Source organism: Drosophila virilis, chromosome 5 (assembly GCF_030788295.1).
Source record: "Drosophila virilis strain 15010-1051.87 chromosome 5, Dvir_AGI_RSII-ME, whole genome shotgun sequence".
Lineage (NCBI taxonomy): Eukaryota > Metazoa > Arthropoda > Insecta > Diptera > Drosophilidae > Drosophila > Drosophila virilis.
In genome coordinates, this window is record NC_091547.1 from 3,401,070 (window position 1) to 3,408,643 (window position 7,574).

Genomic DNA, 7,574 nt, shown 5'->3' on the forward strand with positions numbered 1-7,574 from the left:
TTTGTCGCAAGCTAAAACTCAAATGAGCGGCATTTCATGTCTTTCATGTGAAAGGGAAATTATTGTTCCCATTGAGTATTTTCCTTTTCATTCTTTTAATTTTTTGTCGGCTGGCATGCACTGAATTCTCTTTTAACAGTGCATGCAACCACCCGCGCTCGCAGCACACACTCCCGCATGCATTTTTACACCCTCTCTCGCACGCACACACACACACACGGACAAGCAGCGAAGAGCGTTGCGTTCATTATTGTCACCATTGAGCGAGTGGAATGCGTGTGAGTGGACTTGGTTGTTTCCTTTAATGAGGAATAACTCCGTTTGGAGCCCAGCCGGGCTATTTGTCAGCTTTTATTTTTCAAGATGCGCATTAATACTTATTTGCTTATAATTAAGAATAACATTAAGCATTCAAAATGTCCGTTCAGTTTGGACATGCAAATGAAGAGCACATGTCGGCCATAAAAAGCCAACAAAGGATGACGATTTATATAAGCACATCTATATATACATATATACTTATGTATAAGTATATGCATGTATATTAGTTGTGCATGCAAGTTCTTGCGGGCATGTGCTTTATATAGCCGAAATGCTCAGCTCAGTATGCTGTTGCAGTCATTGAACTTGTGGGCAAAGTAAATACCGGGAGCAGCGCTAAATAACGCATTGTTTATACACAATAAAATAAGCTTATCAGCTACACAGTGCGATACGAAAAGTAGCCCAATAATTTGTTAGGGTAGGTTATGTGCAGCGAGCGCAGTTTATGTGTCCGTGACATGAATGGTAGCCAAATATGCGTTGCCAGGCAGTTTGACATGCGGCTCAATTAGAAAGCACTTAGTTACGCCAGAGAATCAACAAATGAGAGAGGGAGAGTGGGAGCGCGAGAGAGAGGGAGCGAGTGTGCCAGCGAGAGCTCGGGGTCTAGCACAGACAGGGCCCTGATAAGACGCACGTCTTTCCATTTACTGCACTTGTCTCTGGCTCCCTTCTGTGTTTGTGTAATTGAATTAGTTTGCCGTTTATCAGCCACAATTGTAAAACAATAAAAACCTAAGAAAGTTCAAGCGCTGATAAGCCAATTGAATCGCCCCATAAATGTCAATTCACAGCTTGTGTTACGAGCTACGAAATACCAATTAAATTTACAATTTCAATTTACAATTTACAATTTCAATTTAGTATTCCAACTTCAAACTCGAATTTGAATTCGAGGCACATGCCTTATGCATAAATAAAATTCCTGTTAAAAGCCATAAATACGTAATACTATAGTTCGAGGTCTTAAACATCTGTGTTTATTTTGTTTTGGGGTTGGCGCGGTGAAAATACCAAACAACATTGTGCCCTAATACCCTGTAATAGTGCTTAGTACTAAAGAAAGTGTTTCTTTTCTTTAATAAAATAAAAACTATTTCCTAATTCTTTTGATTGAGCAAAAACCAAGAATCTTTCTTTATTCTAATTCGAACTTGGGATTAATATTCTTTTGGTATAGATCACCACCAGACAACAGTGTGCTCTAATACCCTGTAATAGGCTAATTAAAAACGATTGCCTCTTTTGTTTATTTCAGTGAAAACAAGAAGTTAATCTATATTCTGATTCAAATACCTTGCTGCTATATATCATCACATATTATACAAGTTATCTTTACGCTTTATTATTATACAGGGTATCTAACAGTTAGGCAATCGCTAGCAAGGAGCTTGTATATATTTTCTTTTTGAAGCTGGCACAATAATTTAAAAAGCTCCAAAGTAAACATTCGATGCAACTAGAAATGCGGCATTGATGGAATTGTTTTTTTTGGAGCACGCATAAAGTGTCGGCTGTGTCTGTGCCACGCCCACAGACACAAGTTAAAAATCATAATGCAATAGGCATAATTATGCGCTCGCCAGCTGATTTAACAGCAATTATGGCAGTGGCAAAGCCAGCACGAACTGCAGTTGGAGTCGAGCAGGGGCAAACGTGGCAACTGCGGGGGCAGCAACACATATTGTTGCATATAATTGAAGTTCATGCCCCAGCAGTCGCCCTCGCACGCGTCTGCCCTTTGGTGCGCCGCTCCCCTTCAATGCTGCTGCTGTTGCTGTTGCACTTGAAATGGCTGCAACATGTGCTTGTGGCAGCAACAAAAATACAAACGAACAAAGGGGCTATCTTCGGCACGCCGAAGTTTTAATACCCTTGCAGACGCAACCTTTTCATTATGCTCAGTGTTTTGATAAATAACAATGTTTTCGTACAAAAAACTGATAGATAGTAGTCCGATCCAACCGTGTCCGACATAAAAACTTCGTGCAACAGTAAAAGTCACTTTTACAAAGTTTCATGACAATAGCTTTATAACAGAGACTAGTTCGCACAGAAACAGACAGACGGACATGGCTATATCGACTCGGCTGCTGATACGGATCAAGAATATTATATACCTGATGGTGTCGCAGATGTCTTCTTCTATGCGTTACACACTGTCGGATAGAGTATAGAGAGTATAAAAACGCTCACAAATTGAACTGTTCAAAATGAGTTTCGCCTTCAAATGGGGTTCGTTTACTAGAGGCTGCCCTTGAGCTGATCTTTACTCCAATTCATTTTGAATGATGCAGTTGCTGCTGTTGCTGCTGCTGCTGTTGCAGTTGCAGTTGCCTTTTATCAGCACCCCCCCATTGAATTTAGCTCGTACTCATAATTATCTGTCGCCATACTTGACGGAAGTTTCATGCACTTTTCCACATTTACAACTTAACGAATGCTTCGCGCTTCTAGATGCATTTATCAATTTATCAGCACAGGCAAACAGGCCCCATAGCATATATGTATGTACTTGTATATACATGCTATATCTCCCCATTTACTGCATACGTACATATGTATGTCGTTGCAGTCGTATCAACAATAACTAAATAACTATAGCTACCTCTGCCCCTCCTCTGCTGTTGCCTTTTGTTGCAGCTGTGAAAATATTGTGAGCCGGCGCCTTATTTGGTCAACGCGTGGGGCGTGTACGGGCACGGGGCGGTGAGGTGGAGGGGAAGTGGCTTGCTGTTGCCACAGTCGAGCTGACAAAAGGAAGTGCTGTCTGCCATTTTAAAGGTGAATTCAATGCAGGTGTGCTGGCCTCTGACGTCAGCGACATTGATTTGTAACTGTTAAAAAAGTGAATTAAAAATCAAATTACAGTTGGCTTTCTTCTTTTTTTTTTTAAATAAACAATATTCACTTTACCTTGCAGTCCATTTTATTTAAATTATAATATTAATATATAATATTCTGATCATTATTGATTCTTAACAATATTGTCATCCGATATGGATTAGATTTCCTTGGTTCGGTTCACTTAACTGCCTGACTTAAAATTGAGTAGTTCGTTTAAGTGGATTTCCACATTAAATTACTTTTATTTTAGTGCTGAACAATTTATGAATCAATCTAAATATGAATCGTGTTCGTTCTAGGCTTAAGTTTTTAATACTCCCAAGCACTTTAGTTTATGCCCCGGCTTAACTGGCTCAATATTTTGCTTGGGTTGCGTTGTTTTTGCATCAGTTAGCCCGTAAAAACATTGTGTTTGCATTTCATAAATGAACCACGGCAATTTTGAGGAAACTGAATGGAAACTGAATGCCAATCAATGTCAAACAGTCTCAAACCCTTGCCATAAAAACCAAATGGCCAACCCCTTTGCGAGCCAGGCGCCGTCTGGCAGGTAAATACACTACATGCATATGGGTAAATATGTTATAAAAAAAAAAAGGAGCACAAATTGCTGTCGCTCGACTAATTGAAACAAAAAGTGTAGCAGTTGCAGGTGCGTGGTTGCGATCGCTTAATGTTGGGCAAATGAATAACTCAAGGCGAGGCCAAACTCTCGACGCCTACTTAATGTCACCTTTCAATGGAAATAATTGTAAAAAAAAAAAAAACAAAAGTTTTGATAGAAACAAATAAGAGACAGCGAGAGAGAGAGAGAGAGAGGAAGATATTGAGGGGGAGATCTCTTCGAAACACTTTCGCTGTCTGCCAGCAAAAAACAAACAAAAAAAAAACGCCGAAAATTGAATACCCTTGCAGACACAGCAAAAAAGTTGTTCATACAAAAACCTACTTTTTGACCGATCGTTTCTATGGCAGCTATATGATATGGAGGTCCGGCTATATCGACTCGGCTGTTGATACTGATCAAGAATATATACTTGATGCGATGTCTCCTTCTATGCGTTACATATAAGGCGACAAAATTATAAGAACCCCTGCCAGGGTATGATAAAAATAAAACCCAATATCTTATATAAAATTCAGGCGGCGCTTTCCGGTCCGCCCGCAACTGTGTCAAAGCCATAATCGGACGCGTAATCCGAGACGAGCAGCAAATCGAATCTCGGGCAGTTTTGTCACAATTCAAGCGCTTTTGGGACTATGCAAAAATACAATATTTGACTCGAGGTCGTGAATTGATCGTGTAACAAATTGAATTGAATATATAGCCAAGCGATAAGTACAACTAGCCCAATGTCAGAGTAGATCTTTTGTCAGCCCAACTTCTCGTCTTTTGTCACATTCGGTTCATCAGCTCGAATTGTAATTTCAGCATTATTTTATTGTCAACTCGAGGCACTCGTCCATTGCGTTTGGCACGTTGTCGTCATAAAATCATCAAACTATATGTTAAATGCTCTCTACACATCACATAAAAGTGTTCCTCGGCGTAATTAAAATTCAAATCAGGCGACCGGGCGGCAGATGGGCGTGGCTTGGCTCTTGCAGCTGCAGTCGCTTCGGGTTTTTGTTATAAATATAAAAAAAAGGGAATATAATCTTCATAAATAGTTATCGGCTTTATTGGCATGTGAGGTGCATAAAGAATGGCATTCTTTTAGCTCAGGAGATCTTATATATAGTCAGCAGTTAGTCTGTGCCAGCCACACTTGTTTAATGCCTAGTTTAAGTGCCACTTAGCCATAAATTTTATATTATATTATATCTAAAAGTCGAATTGCTTCCGGTTTTAAATTGAACGCAACCAATTGAATTTTGCTGGAATTGCCAACTACATCCATTTAGCAAAGACGCGCACCATCTGTTGCACATTAATGGCTAAGCAGCGCAGTAGTCCAGCCGCAAGCAGTCGTAACTGCTTTGCCAGCTGCTGTGCAAGTATACCAAATTTACTGCATACTTTTGTGCGCGGGCAGATAAATTCAAATTCTTGGCTTTCAAACGTAACGCACTTTGAGGACAATTTTTGAAACCATAAAACATGTTTGGGAATAAATTCCATACTTTCTAATAAATTTATTTAATTCTTTTCTGCTATATATTTCAATAAATAGGTAAAGCAGTCACACTATTCGGAACAAGCTCTTAAAATATAGCAATGGGTAAGCATGTAGACAAAGCAGTGCAAGCAGAACTCGAACGAGAATCAACTTTTTAAATTTGATAATAACTTTCAATATTATCAAAAGCAGCTAATGAAATATAAATCTGTTTAAATCTGGTTTGTTTTTTTGTAGCACTTCTTTATGTTTTCATCAAATTTCGATATAAATTGAAATGTACAAAACCTTTATGCAACATTTCACATAATTAATACGCATGGCACATTTACACACACACACACACGCACAAAGTCTTACCTGAATAATTTAAGTTGAAAATAGGCGCATCCATTAATTTATGCACATGCACACGAACATGCCGCACACATACAACTATGTTGCACATAGTCAAACACACAAACACACACACACACTCACACATGTGCGCTGTCCAACTGCAAACCGACTAACGAGGATTATAATGACGCTGTCTAGCCAATTGCAATGGCTTTTGCTTTGATGTAAAGTGCCGACAGCAGAACAAGCCTAAGCGGACTAATACACACACACACACACGCACACACATATGCATAAGCACACACGCACACACACTTTACACACAGAGAAATCAGTCTAGACGAGACAACGGGCAGACAGCTTAACACAAGGCAATTTCTTTTTGTCATCGAATATCCTTGAGGCAACGCAAATTGCCGCCACTTAAGCTGCCCCCACCCACGCCCCTCTCTTTACCTTTTACTAAATAAACCTGCCCTGCACTAATTAGCGTGAGAAACGTGTGCATTCAAATTGATAAATGCCGCATACGTGCATTGTGCCATAAAAATCTCGCTCTCCATCTAAAGAGGTTTTACTGCAGTTGACTTTGATGTTTGCCCAATAACCATTTCAACCATTTCATTTGATATATGATATGGTCAACGTGCCCGTCACGCCCACAACCGCCCCTTAAGCGCTTCCTGTTTGCGCATACCATAACGCATTTTGCTGTGGCAGGACCAAATATTACGCATACGCAGCGCATGACCCAAAGAGCAGGCTGCATAATTTATATGGGCATATTTTTGTTGCCATAAACTTATTTATTGTCATTGATCGAAAACTGATTCATTTCCTGTGCCCATGCTCAAACATTGCACTTTGATCTGCGACGTGGCATTTTGCAATTTTTGCATTTAATTTCGACAGCCGGAAATCTGCATTTACAATTAAAAATTTCGGAACTAATATATAAATAAAGAAAAATTGTTTCCATGAAATTGGCAGACAGCGCTATAAACATATATCTGAGCATTTAATGCACATATCAAATGTGGCACACAAATTGCAGGGCCAGCTGATTGCGCATACGTCATGTGGTACGCGCTTTATTTTATTTTAATTATATTTTGTTTTTTTTTGTATCAAAATGCCAGCACACGCAGAGCAGACTCCGGAGCCAAATGTGGCAGCCACATGCATTGCCGTTGTCCATGTCATTAGTTCGAGCAAAAAGATGCACGAGAGTGGGAGTGGACGGGGCAGCGAGCAGGCATGGAGCAAGTGCAGCTGAGCCCTAATGCACGCGCGGCACGCCATCGCCCTATAAAAGGGGGCCAAGAGCAGCTCATCGGCGTCTCCTTCTCCATCTCGCTTTCCTACTCCGTCTGTTTCTCGCTCGCCGTCTCTGTCCGTTGCACATCAAAATTTCTTAATTTTGAGGCAGAGTATCCAGCGCAAGACGAGTGCACGACGACGACGTGCAGTTTGCTTTAACAAATATCTGGCAATTAGATCTAAATTATGACGCTGTTTGCGCCATAAAGAAATCGCTTTTCTCGCTTGCCAGCTGCCAGTTAGCAGTTGCCCAGTTAGCAGTAAGCTTGTTACTGCTGCTGCAGTTGCTGCTGCTGTTGCAAACAATAGACAGTTAAGGCCAGGCAGATATTTTTATGTTTATGTTTATGCTGATGTTTACTATATGGCCGCAGCATGGCACTTGCTGCATTTAATGAGCCAAGCAGCTTGGCAACAACAACCCACACACACACACACATCTGTTCATAGCCGGAAATGCACACAGACACACATACACACAAATATTAAATGAAAAGAAAAAGTTGCGGCAGTCGCTGACTTGAAAATACCCTATAACGTCACACAAAATATTAATTAACTCTGTATCAAGATATATTATCAGTTTAACATGTTCAATATAACCGAAATTTATGCCTCGTGAGG